Source organism: Coenobita brevimanus, chromosome 19 (assembly GCF_032717465.1).
Source record: "Coenobita brevimanus isolate Jiangsu-jjx chromosome 19, ASM3271746v2, whole genome shotgun sequence".
NCBI classification, from domain to species: domain Eukaryota; kingdom Metazoa; phylum Arthropoda; class Malacostraca; order Decapoda; family Coenobitidae; genus Coenobita; species Coenobita brevimanus.
Genome location: NC_136972.1, coordinates 13,525,171 through 13,543,349, shown reverse-complemented (window position 1 = coordinate 13,543,349; position 18,179 = coordinate 13,525,171).

The window sequence follows — 18,179 nt, the reverse complement described above, 5'->3', positions numbered from 1 at the left end:
CATAGATAATCAGGAGATATACTGTTTTTATCTAGGGACAGCACAGGCTGTTGTGATAATTTCAGACATCATCAGAGTCCTCTTTCACATAAATTCTTGAAGCGAGTATGCATCCTTCATCTCCCTTTCCCTTAAACCCCGGTCCAGTTTGATCTCGTAATTTAATTTTCCCACTTCCCCAAACTTCCCTCTCCATTTACCCATTACATGCATTTTACTCTTCTCCCTCCCCTTATCAATCTTCCTCTCACTTCCATCTGCTTACATTCCCTTTTCGCCTTCTCCCTCTTCCTTTACTATCCTTCATGCTCCTCTCCTGCATTCTCCAACCCTCCTTCCTCCTACTTCATACCGTTTCTCGGCTCTCCTCTCTTTATCCATCTCCCCGTACCAACAGCACTCTCTACCACTTCTCTGCTGTGTGTTCACTCATCCCCCCCCCCCTCTCTCTCTCTCGTTCTTTTTCTTCTTTTTCCCTCTCCACTCTTCTTCCTCCCCAACCTACCACCCTCCCTCCCTCTGTTCCGCTTCCCGCCTCCTCCCATCACCTTCAACCAACATCCTCACTGTGCTAAAAGGCACATGAAGACTGAGGTCATTTTGCACCAAAGTTTCTTCTTTGTTTTTACCGTTTACAAATTCATTTGCTTTACTTCCTCCGCCTTTTTAACCATCTCATTGTCCCCCAAACTATGACTCCTGTTTAAGGCAGATATTGTTCATACTGCTAATAGTAGGAATTACTTCGAAGCCATTTTTTCGACGATTTCAATATGACGATCATTACTACAACGAAAACTAGAAATATTGGGTCCTTGCCTTCATAAAATCTAATTAATCTAATGTAAACCAGTTTGCTTAAACTAACCTAACCCATTAACGGACATGCAAGCATAAAATAAAGCCCCAGTCTGACAGCTTTACTAAATGCAGTACCAATCTGATCTGAATAGGAACCAGTGGACTGTTGACTGAACCTGCCCCTCTCCTGCAGCCCACCATCCTCCCGACAGGGGGATGCGGAGGGGGTTAAACAAGGTTTGTATAACCTGGTAGCTCCATCGTCCTATATCGGTTCCACCACATGAAGGCATCCCTCACCAGCATCATGCTTATTATCGAACGGGCAGATATGTACATATTGGCTAAAGCTGGCGCTGTCTGTATGTGACTCTTCACTAAGGGAAAGCCAAAATATATCCTGTGACCTAGGACACCATTTATTACACTGGGGGTTGTCACCTCACCAACACCTGGACGCCTGGTGTTCTAGAGGATTAAGGCGTTCCAAACGGATGTGGCCCTTCAAAGACGACGCCTCAGGAATGGTTGGGATTTATTGCTTGTATAATGCCATTCTTTTTACCAGTTCTGTTTTTTCTCTCTCTCTCTCTCTCTCTCTCTCTCTCTCTCTCTCTCTCTCTCTCGCGGCACAAAGACTCACCGTGGCAGTGGCACTCCCACCTTTACCCTAATTCCTTACCAATGTCCTCGCGACTACAAAAATAAATAAGACTGGATATTACGTTCACCCCCCCCCTCCCATTCCCTCATCCCACTGTGTGTGTGTGTGTGTGTGTGTGTGTGTGTGTGTGTGTGTAGTACAGCATAGTGTATTGTTGTGTAGTGCAATGTAAGTGTATGTGTATGTGTGTGTGTTTGTCTGTGTTGGGAGTGTATGTGTGTATGTATGTATGGAGAGAGAGAGAGAGAGAGAGGGAGTGTATGTGTGTATGTATGTATGGAGAGAGAGAGAGAGAGAGAGAGAGAGAGAGAGAGAGAGAGAGAGAGAGAGAGACAGCCTGGAACCAAGATTATGCCGACAAAAAAGAGGTAGACTAATATAAATGAGTGTGTCAGAATGGAAGGTATGGAAGGCTAGATGAATATGGTAAATGATTGAGAATGAGAGGTATGGACGGGTGGATGGATATGGTAAATGAGTGTGAGAGTGATAGGTATGGTGAGGTGGATGCATATGGTAGATTAGTGTGTAAGAGAATCCATGGTACGGAAGTTGATGTAGAATACACCTGACTAGGATCCAATTGATCTGTTGTGTTACCGGTACGGTATGCTGGAGGATCAGTTATCAAGGGTTTAGCTTTTCTTACCATTCTTATGCTCCCATGATTCACTTTCGTCTTAATAAAATCGTCTATCATTGGTGTAGCAGGAATATAATGCTACTGTTGTCCCAACCATGAGAGCGTTCATTGTGACAGCATTAACACAGTCTGTATTGTATCACATACTCCACGATGAATGACAAATTCTGCCATGAAAGTAATAGAGACACGGCCATGTGAGAGTAAGCTTAATACTCGACGGAGTGAATATTTACCACGTGTATGCAAAGGGCACTTACAGGTAAACATTGCCCTACCCACCAAAAAAGAAACAAAATAATATGTGTATAAATAATTAGTGAGGTTGAGCCAGGATTCGTGAAATATGTTTGTGTGATCCATTTGTCTAGGCCTGATACCGATAAGTCTTCCACTTTCATAATATTTCCTTCTGTTTGGATCCTGCTTCACATCATCAATAGGGGGAAATGAATTATAAGGATTTTGTTGAGGATGATGATGATGATGATGGCAAAGCATGCAGAGAGAGAGAGAGAGAGAGAGAGAGAGAGAGAGAGAGATTAATTCCTCAGATCACGCAATCCCTACATTTCCCACACATACATGTCGGCTTGTTATAAAGTGAGTATTATGAAGCACAAAATACATATAGTTAGGTCGTGGATAACAAACTGTTCTGTCAAAACTCCCGCCAGGTATGTTGTCCACAAAGTCTGACTGAGTCGCGGCGTGTGTGTGGCCACGAAATGGCTTTGTGCTTGCCGAGGGGAGAGTTGGTGCCGAAATAACCATAATAATTATAAACATCATCGTACACGCATTCAAATAAGCTTTGGGGATTTCGTAGCTCCTCTTCATGATTTATTTTTTTTCTGGTGCTGAGGGGAGTGATGATACCGAAATAATCATGAGAATTGCAAACACTCTTTAAGTGCGTTCACATTATCTTTGATTTTGTAACGCCTGACTAGCGATTTACCGTTATATTTTGGTGGCGATGGGAGTGATGGTAAAGAAAGAATCATGAAAATTTTAAACGCCCTCTTACGCGCATTTGCATAAGTTTTAGTTGTTTTAGCACGTCCTACATGCCAGTTTAATCTATTTATTCTTTTTTCTGGTTCCGAGGGGAATGCTGGGGCCGTAATGATTACAGAATGTGAAAACACTACAATTTAAAATATGGAACCAAACTGGTACTATTTTGGCCCCGGCCTTGGTAAAGTTAGCTATGTTTGATTTCTTATATTTGCCACAAAGATTCGTATTATTGCTAGCGTAGGAAACTTTTTCCTTAGCGATTCGTTTGGCATTTTACGCTTTATTATTGTCTGTGGGTTATTCATGTCTTTTAAACATTACTATAATTGGTTGGTGGTGGGTTAGTGGCCCACCCCGTAAAAAGAACTAAAAAAGCGAATAAAGCGCCTCGGACCAGGACGGACCATACATTGACAACTAAGGAACGGACAAAGGACATTCTGAGGGTGGGAACATGGAATGTGAGAGGAGTGAATGATGAAGTGAAAGAGAGAGAGAGATTGTTCAGGTGCTTGAGGATGCAAGAGTGGATGTATGTGGATTGACTGAAACTAAATGGCAGGGTGAAAGGGTGAGAGAATGGGAATATGGTATAGGTATATGTGCGGGAGTTAATGAGAATGAGAGGGCAAGAGAGGGAGTATGTCTGATGATAAGCAAGAAGTGGAAGGAGAATATAAGAGAGTATGGAACAATGGGTGCAAGGATTGTATGGGTGAGGATGAAAGTAGGTATACAAGCGTGGGCGACTGTGTGTGTGTATGCTCCGACAGAGGACCGAGTGGCAAGAGTGAAAGATGAGTTTTGGGCGAGAGTAGAAGCATATATGGACAAGTTTGAGAGGAGCGAGAGAGTGCTTTTGATTGGAGACATGAATGGCAAAGTTGGGAATGTACGAGTGGATGGAGTGGTTGGTCAGTGGGGTGTGCCAGCTGAAGTAGATGGGAATGGTAGTGCTTTGGTGGACATCTGTGCTGGTAAGGGGTTGGCAATAGCCAACACCTACTTTCGACATAAGATGATGCACCAGTATACATGGAGAGTAATGAGGAGGATGGATGTTGAACTTGTTGAACGAAAGGCAATGATAGACTACGTGTGTGTGGATGAGCGAATGAGAAGACAAGTGTTAGATGCAAGAGTGTGGTGAGGGTCGGGGAATGGAGTCTCGGACCATCACTTAGTGATGGCCAAAGTGAAGCTGCAAAGAAAATGGTTGCCGAGACGAAGGGGAAGACAGGAGGAAACAGCTCCTATAAGAAGAGTGGAGAATTTGCAAGATAGTGAGAAAATGGCAGAGTATAAGAGCATAGTGGAAGAAAGATTGGGAAGGTATGAGCTAGAGCAGATGGAAGGGGTGGAAGACGTATGTAAGATATTTACTGAAGAGATAGGCGCAGAGTGTGAGGTGGTTTGTAGAGTGAGGAGGAGATGCAAGGGTGTGCAAGGGACAGCATGATGGAATGATGAGGTGGAACGAGCTGTGGAACAAACGAAAAAGGCATATAGTGAATGGTTAGCGAGTAGAGGTAGGGGAGAAGATGAGAGAGAGAAGAGAGAGGTACATGTGAGTAGGAGGTGGGAGGTGAAGAGACTGGTGAAGGAGAGTAAGAAGAAAGTGGATGAAGAGTTTGGGAGGAATCTGAGTGTGAAATTGAGGGAGACTAAGATATTGTTTTGGAAGGAGGTAATGAAAGTAAAGCAGTGTGAAAGGGGAAATAGTAGGGGAGTGAAAGATGGGAATAATAGATATTTGGAGGAAGAGAGAGAGAAATTGAGGAGATGGAAGGAGTACTTTGAGTATTTGTTGAATGTACAGAGTGACAGCAGTGCGAGTATAAGTGGTTGGGGAATGGCTGGGAGAAGGAGAGATGAGAGGAGAGAGGAAAAGATCAGTAGGACGGAAGTAGTGGAAGCAATGAAGAAGATCAAGTTGGGGAAGGCCCCAGGAATTGATGGAGTGCGTGGTGAAAGGCTGGGGTATGGAGGTGAGATTGTTGTGGAATGGATATGGAAGTTGTGCAGATTGGCTTGGGAAGAGGGAAGGGTTCCAGAGGACTGGAAATCAGGTATAATTGTTCCATTATATAAAGGAAAAGGGGAGAGAGAAGTATGTGGTAACCATAGGGGTATTTGCCTTCTTAGTGTGGCTGGTAAAATATATAGTAGAATACTCATTGATAGGGTTAGGCATATGACAGAGGAGCTAGTTGGAGAAGAACAAGGGGGATTTAGGAAGGGAAAGGGTGTGTAGATCAGTTATTTGTTCTAAGATGTTTAGTGGAGAAGTATCTAGAGAAGGGAAAGAAAGTTTATTCTGCCTTCATGGACTTGGAGAAAGCTTATGACAGAATAGATAGGCAAGGTATGTGGAAGGTATTAAGAATGTATGGAGTGGATGGGAAATTGTTGAATGCTGTGAAGAGTATGAACGAAGGAACTAGGGCTGTGGTGCGAGTGGATGGTGAGCTGAGTGAATTTTTTTATCTCAGTGTGGGACTGAAACAGGGTTGTGTGATGTCTCCATAGCTGTTTAATATATACTGTACATGTTGGGGTTGTAAAGGAGGTGCAGAGTAGGGCAGTGGATGTAGGGGTGGCTCTAATGAATGAGGGTGAGATTTGGAAGCTTCCGGTGTTGCTGTATGCTGATGATACAGTATTGTTGAGTGAAGATGAATGGGAGTTGCAAGGTTTGGTGAATGAATTTGGGACAGTGTGTGGGAGGAGGAAGCTGAAAGTTAATGTAAACAAAAGTAAAGTTATGGTGTTTGAGACAAATGAAGTCACAGAATGTACAGTGAGGTTGGATGGTGAGGATATAGAGAGTGTGAGTGCATTCAAGTACTTGGGTAGTGTGATGAGTAAGGTTGGAACTTTGGGGGATGAAGTGAGTGAAAGGGTACAGCAGGGAAGGAAGGTTGTTGGTTCACTGAAAGCAGTGATGAGAAATAGGGAGGTGAGTATGGAAGTTAAGAAGTCACTGCATGATAGTATTGTGATCCCTACCGTGACGTATGGAAGCAAGGCGTGGACCTTGCAAGAGGGGAACAAGTCAAGAGTGAGAGCAGTGGAAATAAGTTACTTGAGAGGAGCGTGTGGAGTGACATGGAGGGACAGGTTGACGAATGAAGTGAAGGAACGTTGTGGGGTGGATGTGGATATGGTTGAGGAGATTAGGAGAAATACACTGAGGTGGTTTGGACATGCGGAGAGAATGGAGAATGAAAGACTGACTAAGAGGGTGTATGTACGTGAGGTGGAGGGAGGGAGAGGGAGGGGTAGACCGAGGTTGAGGTGAAGGGATGGAGTTAAGAGGTATATGAGGGAGGAGGGGTGAGTTGGGGGGAGGGTAGTCAATTGGTGGATGACAGAGTGACTTGGAGGCGTTTTGTCTGCGGCCACCCTTTGCGGGATTAGGGCGTCGGGCTATAGATAGATAGATAGATAGATAGATAATTTCCATCAGCAGCAAACAATAGGATACAGACCTGCATACATTCTATTCCCATAGCCTGTGACTAATGAAAAAAAAAGAAAATTCAGTTTATTCAGGCTTGTTCTAATGCTGTCCACAACAAGAAGGCCTACAGAAGGCAGCACAGGCATACCAAATGTTCTGAACTCTCCAACTCAAATTCTTCCCCCTCCTTCTCGCACCTCGTCAAAAACCTTCTTTAAAAACTTTACCTCATCATCCTTCCCTCCTCTTTTCCACTTGGATGACTCTGTAGCTATTTCTCGTACTGATAAAACGGAACTGTTAACTCAGACTTTCTCCTCATATTCCACTTTAGATGATTCCGGCGCTGTTCCTCCATCACTTCCCCTCTCTGACTTCCTGATGGCTGATGTTAAAATTTCTTCAACTGATAAACTTTCTGACATCACTGGCCTCAGTACTAACAAGTCATATGGGCCTGATGGGGTCGCTCCTGATATTCTCAAGAGTTGTGCTTCTGTGTTTACATCCTGCCTAGGTTAACTCTTGCGCCTTTGTCTGTCAGCTTGTTCTTTTGCTTCTTGCAGGAAGTTTGCTCTCATTCAGCCTGTCCCAAAAAAGTTTGACCATTCATAAACCTCTATCGTCCAATTGTTTTAACAACCAGTAATTGAAAAATTTTTGAGTCTATTCTTTAAAAAAATAATAGTGCACCTTTCTCTCACAACCTTCTTCTTGATCGTCAGTATGGGTTCCGCCAGGGACGATCCACTAGCGATCTTACCACCTACCTTTCATACCTCTGTTCATCCTCCTTTCGGGACTTTGGCGAAAGTTTTACCATTCCACTTGATATCGAAAAGGTTTTCGATCGTGTCAGGCATAAACGTTTTGTTTCCAAACTGCCCTTTTTCGGTTTCTATCCTGCTATCTGTGCCTTCATTTCTAGCTTCCTTTCTGGCCGTTCTTTAGCTGCTGTTGTAGATGGCCACTACTCTTCTCCTAGAGCTATAAACAGTACAGTAGTGTTCGTCAGGGTTCTTTCCTACCATCAACTCTTTTCCTTTTAATCATTTATCACCTTCTAAGCTGTATCTCTAACCCTGTCCACTCATATGCGATGACTTTACCCGCAGGTCGCTACGTGGAGTTGTTGAGTACCACATAGGTGAATAATGGAGGTACCTTTTGTCCATGCAGAAAGGATGTGTTCATGTGCGTGACATGGTTGTAGCCTTGGCTTGCACCGTGAGCCACTCAATCCCTCTGCCGGGTTGCTTCCCCATACATTTCCCCAGCCATGGAGTATGTTTCATTCCCCTATTCGAGTGGTCTTTGCCATTTCGCCCGGTTTCCAGCCATTCGGGAGTGACACTGTACCCAGCGGCATGGAGGGGGTAATAATTGTATGAATAAATAATCCCTAATTGAAAATATCACACCTTTTTCACCATATTCTATTATTATAAATTAGTGTATTCATTCCTTACCGTGATTACACAGATTGTTCTCTTAATCTTTGATTCTTATTTCTTACTCTATGAAACTTACGTATGAACAGGCACTTATTTTCTATCCATGCAAATTTCTGAACAAGCCAGTTATTTTTCTAGAGGCACTTACATGTAAGCATTTTCTTTCTAGAAAAAAAAAAAGTATACAAATGCTATATACTCACGTCACTCATAAAATATATACAAGTCCCTGTTGTAAGTATCGAAGTCTGATAGAAAAGTATTGGACATTTATCTGGTGCAGATATCAAGATAAGTTACTGAGTTCAGACTTAATCACTTTCAAAGCATGCCCCTTCCGACTCATTATACTTACCCAAGAGGTCCATCCATTGCTTGAAATATTTTGTAAAATCATTTTTTTGGATTGCCAAGATCTTTGTTGAACACTGTTAATCAGAATCCGGACTTCTTGAAGATAATAGCTGGCGATAAGTATTGGGAGTATGGATACGACCCAGAAACCAAGTTCAGTCGTCACAGTGGAAGTCACCGGAATCACAAGGCCAAAGAAGCCACAGCTGGGAGAAGCTTATCCTGACTGTTTTTTTTTTTTTTTTACTACCAAGTTGTTTACTACCAGGGACGCGCAGCATCACAATAGAAGAGAGTTGTGGGAGGCGGATGACTGGCAGCTTCACCATGACACCGCTACAATCCATTCATCCCATCTCATCCAGGATTTTTTGGTGTAACACACATCACCAATTCATCAGGCTCCCTTCTCTCCTAACATGGCTCCCTGCGACTTTTGGCTAATTCCTAAACTGAACTGGCGGATGAACGGTTTGAAACTTGTAAATATTACTGAGAATGTGACAAAGAGCTTGGTGATCACAAAAACTGACTTTACAAAATTAATCCAGCAATGGAATGACCACTGGGCTAAGTGTGGTGAGTACCATGGAGCAAAAGTTACAGTGGATTAATGTCTGGACTCATTTTTTTTTCTTTGCCAGCTAATGGTAGGGTATTATTCAGTCAGACCTCATGTACACGTAACTCCATACACCTTATTTTTCCACCTCATTTTAGTAAATTACATGTCATTGTCACTCAGTTTCACTGCACTTCACCTAGTTACTGCATATCACTTGTGCATAACATTTTATAATATCACGATGAGCTATTTACAAACATCACTGGCATACACTATTTACATTTTGGGAGTGAAAACCAGTGGGAAAAAAACACCCACACCAACATCACATTTCTAAAAGAAATGCATCGTAGGAGAGGAGGGGAACGAGGCTGGCAAAGGCTTTGAGAGAGAGGAATGGAGCAAGGGTGGTGCCATGTTCTTCATGAGATACATTTCCTCAAATGATGACGACTTATGGCTCGATGAAGGAGACACAAGTTCTTCCAGTTCATGCTTATGGCATTGTCACTAAACCCCTTTCCTCAGAACTTTGTTAGGTACAGATTGGTGGATGTGGAGATGGTGTGCCACATGCAGTTGGACAATGAAATCAGACGATGTGGATATCGTAATATCTAAGACCGATGGCTGACGCTACCCAAAATAAACTTTGATGATTGTCACTTGACACTATATTTACAAGCATGCTTTTCAAACTACAGGATAACGATGACTGCATGTATGTCCATGACCCGAGGGAGATAGAATCCCTCAGTCATGACGTGGAAGTCCGTGACCTGAAAGGTAAAAGTTAAGTCAGGTCCTAGTCAACTGAGTGAGTCTCGATTAGCAGCAGACCCACAACACCCATATTTACAGAGCATGCTCACCCTATTGTAACTGGATTCACACCACCTCCATAGCCCATCCTTCCCACTTCTTCCGGTTCACCCTACCCAATAACAATCTACGTAGTGATTATCATATAGAGTAATGACTGTTTCCACTATATGCATTTCCTTTAACTTGGATTAACCTTTCACGTCCCGAGCTATTTCGCACCTCAGACACCCCCCAATCCCGAGGTATTTTCGAAAAAAAAAATTTTGGTTAAAACCACCGCTTTTGGTGAGAAACATCGAAAATTCATAGAGAAATCGCTCACCTGAGGTTTAAAATACTCGATCCAGGTAGCAGTACCTCCTGACCTTACTGGGTTTTCTAACTGGTACCAAAGAAAACGAGTAATATGGGAGGGTAACTATTTCACACCACTCATAAACGGTATTTATTTATTTACTTGGTACGAATTTATATGTAGTACGAGAGTATATTGGTTTTCACACAGTAATACCGGCATTATAAGCATTGTTTCACTCACCAACTCATCACCATATGTGACCTTTTTTTGCAACATTACCTGATCATCATTTCTGACTGTTTCTTCCTCTAATGCTATGTAAACTTTGTCCTCCGCATTATCATCGATTGGGGAATCACTCTGGCCCTGAATGTCTTTATTGGCCAGGTCACTGGTAACAGGTGAATTGCTGAGACATTGGCGTGCAGGGGGGGGGGAGGTTATGCGGTATGAGGCACTGTCCCTGCTTGGCATCTTGTAGAGGAATAGAGGAAGGTGTCCCGTGTATATGTACGAAAAATCACGCGCGAAAATTGAAAATTGTGCAAATTATGAACCTTGCAATTGTGCAACGTACCATTACATCGTCGGGACTGGCAAATGCAAAATGTTGCAACGTACCCATATGTTGAAGGGACGTCTTGGGTTAAACTAACTCTCTAATAACAGATTAATACTAGCATTTAATGCTAATCTTAACATGATGATAAGGAAAGGATGTAGTGGCTAGAAAATGCCTTTTTCAGCCTATGAGCTACGTGAAATAAATTGCAACAGGATGAAACTCTAGGACAATTTAGGGTAATACAACTGTACCAGCAGACATACAGTACTGATATTCATACGGTTTTCTCAGCCTGTCTTAGCTGGTATTGCATCACCTTCCCAATCCACCCCACTCATTCATCTACAACTATTTCACTCGGTGCTGAAAGACATGAATCAACACAGTCTGTCTCAACCACTGTATTGATATGGCGTTTTTTTTTTTTTTTCACACAACACTTACCTCCTATGACTCATTGTCAGCCAAACAGTATATATATATATATATATATATATATATATATATATATATATATATATATATATATATATATATATATATATATATATATATATATATATATATATATATATATATCTATCTATATATATATAGATATATCTATATATATCTATCTATCTATCTATCTATATATATATATATATATATATATATATATATATATATATATATATATATAAATCATCTAATTGCCAGAAAAAAAAAAAATCGTCCATCATCAGCAAGTAAAAATTAGACATCATTATATAGGAAGAAAGAATATTGTCTGACAGTAGTAAGAAAGGACTTCAAATAGTAAAGTATAAAGACGCCTTCACTACCTGAGAGTAATAAACAAATCCTCTCTTAAGTACAAGAATAAATTAATGTCCAGACACTTTGCTATATGGATAAACATTCAACTGACGGCAGCTAGAAGAAAAAGCCCTCGTACAAAATAAAAAAATTAACTCGCATAACTGAAAGGGGTAAAAATACCGTCTGTCAACAGCAGGAGATTATAACATTTCAACACCTAACTATAAGAGTAAACTTCGCCTGATGATAACAAGGAAGTAAGACTTTGTCGTACAATATAATATTAAGAGAACTTATTTAAATGCAAGGGTTAATAAATCGTTCAAAGGTAAAAATAATATAATTCTTAGCTAAGGTAATAAACAGACAATAAGCATTTGTCAGCAGCAAGAGTAAACAAAGAATACGTATATGCAGGAAAAACACCAATTACAGAGATGGAGTCCGTTTTAACCGACGTTTTGTCCAAGCAGGCTTTCTCTGAAATAACGTTTTTTTTTTTTTTTTTTTTTTTTTTTTAGGCTATCAACCATTGGGCCTGGGTATTTTTGTTTCAAAAGCACGGGAATCCCCCGCAGTGAGGAGTGGGCGACGTTGGAATATCCCCGATGTATAGAGGTTAAGAAAACTAATACAAAAAGTTACACAGCATTTTCATATGTACAAAAGGTGCAATACCTCACCCAGCAGAACACAATCGACTGCAAGTGCCCAGTACCTTTCAGTATTGCACAATTGCATTAGTCAACTGGGGGCTTTCAGGAGAGGAACGTGGGTTAATATATGCGAAATCAATATATGAAAGAGATTAGTCAGAAGCAGGAACTATTTCAAATACTGTACATCAACTGCCAAACCCAGTTAAGTAATATAGTATATGCATATTTACAGTTGATTAATACCATAATAAAAAAAATAAAATGCCACATCACTCTGATCAATCTGGTCTCCCTCAAGGAAGCCATATATTTATCAGTCATAACAATATCCTCACACCAAAGGATGATGGAAAGGGAGCAGGGGACAGCTGCTGTGCTACAGTCATTTATAAGTGAAGCACGTTCGCAGATAAATTGCTGATAGCGCAGGATGATATCACCAGTAGATAATGCTACACCACAAAAGTTACAGTGCAGTGGAAATCGTTTTTCAATATATGGCAGCATGTGGATGAGAATGTGCAGTTCATACGTAATCTTGCCGAAACAAAAATCTTCAATGCAACTAGGGTGATTAGAATAGTCACAATTGCCATGAAGTGGCTTGTGTGATAGGGTATTGATTCAGATCCACTGACTTTGCCACAGAATTTAATGTTTTCTTTTTGAGACTCGACTGTAGCTCATAAGGAACCTTCCAAGTTTCCTCGAGTTCCGCAGCGGACTTTACAAGTATGTCAGCCTGCTTATTGCTGTAGATACGACAATGACCAGGCACCCAGATCAGCATCAAGGACGTCACACAAAGGCAATTTATTAACGAAGTTGGTAGAGATGTATGCATCAGGAACCAAAACCTGATGACACATTCAGTCAACCATATTCTAGCACCCACACATTCATTCAACTTGGAGCAATTGATGAACAGGACCCCAAATGACTTACGATGATGTTAACAAACAAGCAGTGCTCTTCCGCCTCCGATGCCTCACACATTGGAAGCTACAAGCGACTTAACCCGTACCATGCCAGTGACGTACATGTATGTCCCCTTCAAAAAAGCTGGTGATGTATACCTAAATCCTGCAGCAATGAAAAGTCATTGCAAGCAACTGATGTAAATTGGAGGGTAATAACGTATCTCGCTAACTAAAGATATTTCTCCACTACACTTACAACACTGATTTAGGAGCGTGGGAGACGCGTGAGTCTTCACAGAGTCACAGCTGCTCTGCTCGCTCAGTAACCTTGAAAAATCAGAGGTAGAGTTACACCAACCTGACTCGATACAACCAACTTTCTGGCTCTGGCAATTATTATTATCAGTGTCAGGGATCTTATGTTGACGTATTAAGCAGATTTAGCCAGAAAAAATAATTTGAAATCGGTTCACAAGCTCATAGCCGATCTGCTCTCTCACTAACCTCGAAGATTTCAGAGGCAAAGTGGCACCAGCCTGACTCAGTTCATCTAACTTTCTGGTTTTAGTGGTAACTTTTAATAGTGCCAGGGTGCTTATATTGATGAATTAAGCCCATTTTGCCAAAACACACACACACACACACACACACACACACACACACACACACACACACACACACACACACACACACACACACACACACACACACACACACACGTGTTACTAATCTGTTGAGCTGCTATGACAGAGTAACAAACACAATACAGGAAAGAGAAGGATGGGTGTACAGTATCTATTTAGATTTCAAGAAAGCTTTTGACACAGTACCACACCAAAGACTTTTATGGAAACTGTACCATCAAGGAGGAATTCGAGGCAAACTGTTTTGTTGGATGCAAGATTTTCTCATAAAAAGAGAAATGAGAACAGTACTAAGAGGAAACTACTCATCATGGAAAGAAGTGACTAGTGGAGTACCACAGGGTTCAGTGCTGGCACCAATTATGTTTTTAGTGTATATAAATGATATAAACAGTAACACTGGAAATGAGAGCTATCTGAATATGTTTGCGGATGATGCAAAAATACAAAGGAGAATTACTAACACAGACTCTTGTAAAGAGCTACAAGAAGAATCAAATAAACTTCATGAATGGAGTAATACATGGCAAATGGAATTCAATGTGGACAAGTGTCATGTAATCAAGTTTGGTAAAAGTGGAAAAAGACCTGATTGGGATTAAAAGTTAGGAAATAAAACCCTATACACATCAGAAAGAGAGAAGGACTTAGGTGTGATTATCAATAACAGACTATCTCTGGCTGACCACATCAGCGAGAAGGTACGGAACATGTATACACTGCTTCCAAATATGAAAATAGCATTCACATGCATAAATGAAGACATGCTAAGAAGGATAATAACATCATTCATTAGACCAACCCTGGAATATGCATCAGTAGTCTGGAGTCCTCATCTCAAAAAACACATAGACAAGATTGAAAAAGTTCAAAGGGCCGCTACAAGATGGATACCAAGCTTAAGGGACCTAAGCTACGAAGAAAGAATAAATAAACTGAATCTACCAACACTACAGGAGAGAAGAAAAGAGGTGACATGATAATGCTATACAAGTGCATATCAGGGAAGGAGAAAATAGACATAAATGATTACTTAACATATGGAGAAGCAACAGCAAAAGGAGACTGCAAAAAACTGCATAAGAAGAGAGGTGATAAAGAAGTAAGGAAATTCAGTTTTCCAAACAGAGCAATTGATCAATGGAATGCACTATCGAATGAAATAGTGTGTGCCAAAACAATTCACAAATTTAAGGATATGTACGATAAATATGGTTTAAGACACGGGACAGTACGAGCTTGACTCATTCCTGTAAAGATACAATTAGGTAAGAACAATTAGGTAAAAACACACACACACACACACACAAAATCAGCCAGCATAGCGGGGTATCAGTTATCTCTTTTGCCCAGTGCGGTATAGGTTAAATGGCCCAGGCTAAGGAACCACTGACATTATATAATACTCATGACAAATCCTGTGAAACAACGCAGTTGGGCCAGTCAGGATACCACGCAGTTAACAAGAGACTTATTGAAAATAACTAAAACAAGAGATTTTGAATGATGATACCAGTGGTTTATCATCATTCAAAATCTCTTGTTTTGGTTAATTTCAATAAGTCTCTCAATATATGCAGAGTCCAGAAACCTTCCCTTACATATGCCATTTTCACATCTAATGAACTTAGCTTCTTTCCAGTTAATTCTACGGTCAGTATCCCACTTATATTTAACAACTGCATTATTAACAGTCATCCTCTTGACATCATACTTAAGTTAGTTATTCTTTTTTCCTCCCTCGAAAGTTTCTCCTATATATGACCTTTCACAGTCTTTACCTGGCACAGCATAAACCCCCGCCTTCTCCCTGTCTGAACCCCCGACGCTTAACTACCCCCCCTGTCGTGGTGGAGGTAGTTCTAACCACTTCCGTTCCAGTCTCAACCATAATGCGTGACACATTCTGGGACACTGAGTTGATTGGTCAAACAATTTTTTTTTTTTTTTTTTTAACTTCTCCGTAAACCTCGTTCTTTGGTTAATTTCTGTGGCTTTTTTTTTTCTCTCTCTGAAAACGAAGTAGGAAGGATAGTTTAGGCTAATGAAAGTTTTATAAATTGTCATATTTTTCTTCCAAATATTTATCTGAACATATCCTCAGCCCTCTATGATAAAACACTGTGAGGACACTCCCTTTCATTCTCCTGTCTGTTGCAGAATAAAATGAACAAAGTCGTTTTTGTTGGTCATATCTCAAAAAACTATGAACTTTTTGAATAAGGATGAGAATGTGCTAAAGTTCAAAGTTTTAGAAAAATGACCATTAACGACTTTGTATATTTTATTTTCCAATGGAGAGGAGAATGTAACAAGATGTCCTCACAGGATTTTATCTTCGAACACTCAGGATATGTTCGGAGGAGTATTTGGAAGAAGAATATGACTTAGTTCTCCCTGTGCCCCCATCGAGGTGCAGGGTCTGAGAAGGCTACTATAGTGTATTACAAATATACCATATACTACCCCCCCCTCTAGCTGTAGGCTCCCTAAGCGAGACTACTGTAGTATAATACATATACCACCCCCCCTCAAGATGTAGGGTTCAGAGGCTAGGCTACCGCAGTCCATTATATATGCTACCCCCATCGATGTATAGGGTCCTGAGGCTAAGCTACCTGAACCCCCACTGAGATGTCGGGTCTCGAGGTGAGGCTACCGTAGTGCGTAGTGCATTACATAAGGGTTGATGACCAGCCTACTTAGCTCAGTGATATTACATGATAGAAAAACTTACTATAAACTCTTAAGGATCGAACCCATCCAAGGCCGTCACTCCCACTGGGTCGTTCCAACCACTACACCACCAGACGCCCACCATTATACCTATACAAGGCCTTCAATCCCACTGGGTCGTTCCAACCGCTACACCACCAGACGCCCACCATTATACCTATAAGGCCGTCACTCCCACTGGGTCGTTCCAACCACAACACCACTAGATGCCCACCATTATACCTATACAAGGCCTTCAATCCCACTGGGTCGTTCCAACCGCTACACCACCAGACGCCCACCATTATACCTATACAATCCCACTGGGTCGTTCCAACCACTACACCACTAAACGCCCACCATTATATGCTACTATAATATTGTGTGTTCTGTGTCTCGTGGGTGGGTTATTAAGAAAGCATATGCACAAAACACACGCAAATAATTTAATAAAACGGAAAATTATGTGTGGATCATACAACTTGTGTATTTCAGTGATGAATCAATAGTCTTTCTGTGTGTGTGTGAGTGTGTGTGTGTGTGTGTGTGTGTGTGTGTGTGTGTGTGTGTGTGTGTACTCAAGTATGTATAACTACCGCTATCAAAACGTTTTGAGTACTGGCAAGGGAAACAAAAACTCAGCAACAGCTTCTTGTCAGCATATATACGGCCAGTATTATAGTGGCGGCTGTGAACCAGGGAAAGAGTAATATTGCAGCTTGTACGTGTGTCTCATCCAAATGCTTAGCACACAACAACACGGTTAAGAAGAGTAATTATTACAATAATATCAATATTAATAAGCACAGCAGCAAAAATAGTGTTGGTAGTGATGCTGATGAAATTAATAAAGATAATTATTATAATAACAACAATAATAATAATGATAGTAATAATATCTATAATAATAATAATAGTAATAATAATAATAATAATAATAATAATAATAATAATAACAATAATGATAATATTAATATTAAAAGTAATAATAATAATAATGATAATAATAATAATAATAATAATAATAATAATAATAATAATAATAATAATTTCATCATCCAGTCCTACGTTGCCTCATGAGGAGCGTAGGAGCCCGGGGCTAGGCAAGTTGGTCCTGACATTTAAGATGACAATGACCAGTCTCACTCATCTCTGAGTGGCACTACCTGAGCAATAAACCCCAACCACCACTTGGATATAAACCTTCACCGGCTCAATCCGATTGGAGCGCAGTAATTACCCACTAAACCACCAGGCGCCAAAATTCAGTTATATGGTTACCATCCAGCATAGTAAATGGTTTCCTGGTGTACAGGAAACCATTTGGCTTGTCACTCAGTGTAGAGTCACCCACAGGCAGAAGAAAGAGGAAAGAATGAAGGAAAGAAAGACAGAAGAGGGAGTGTAAAGTTACCCGTAGGCAGAAGGACGAGGAAAGAATGAAGGAAAGAAAGACAGACGAGGATGGAAGGAAAGAAGGATGGATGAGAGGAAAGGGCATACACCCGCGAGCAGCACTACATCGAGTGAATGGATGGTGAGCGCCCGAACCTACCACATAATAATAATAATAATAATAATTATTATTATTATTATTATTATTATTATTATTGTTATTATTATTATTATTATTATTATTATTATTATTATTATTATTATAAAAATTAAAGTAAAAATAAAAATATATAATAATATCTTTTGACCCATTATTGCTTAACGAGACATGTTTAAACTTTAGTCACAAATACTTTAATACTTTCAGTGTTAAAACTCTGGCCACTGGAA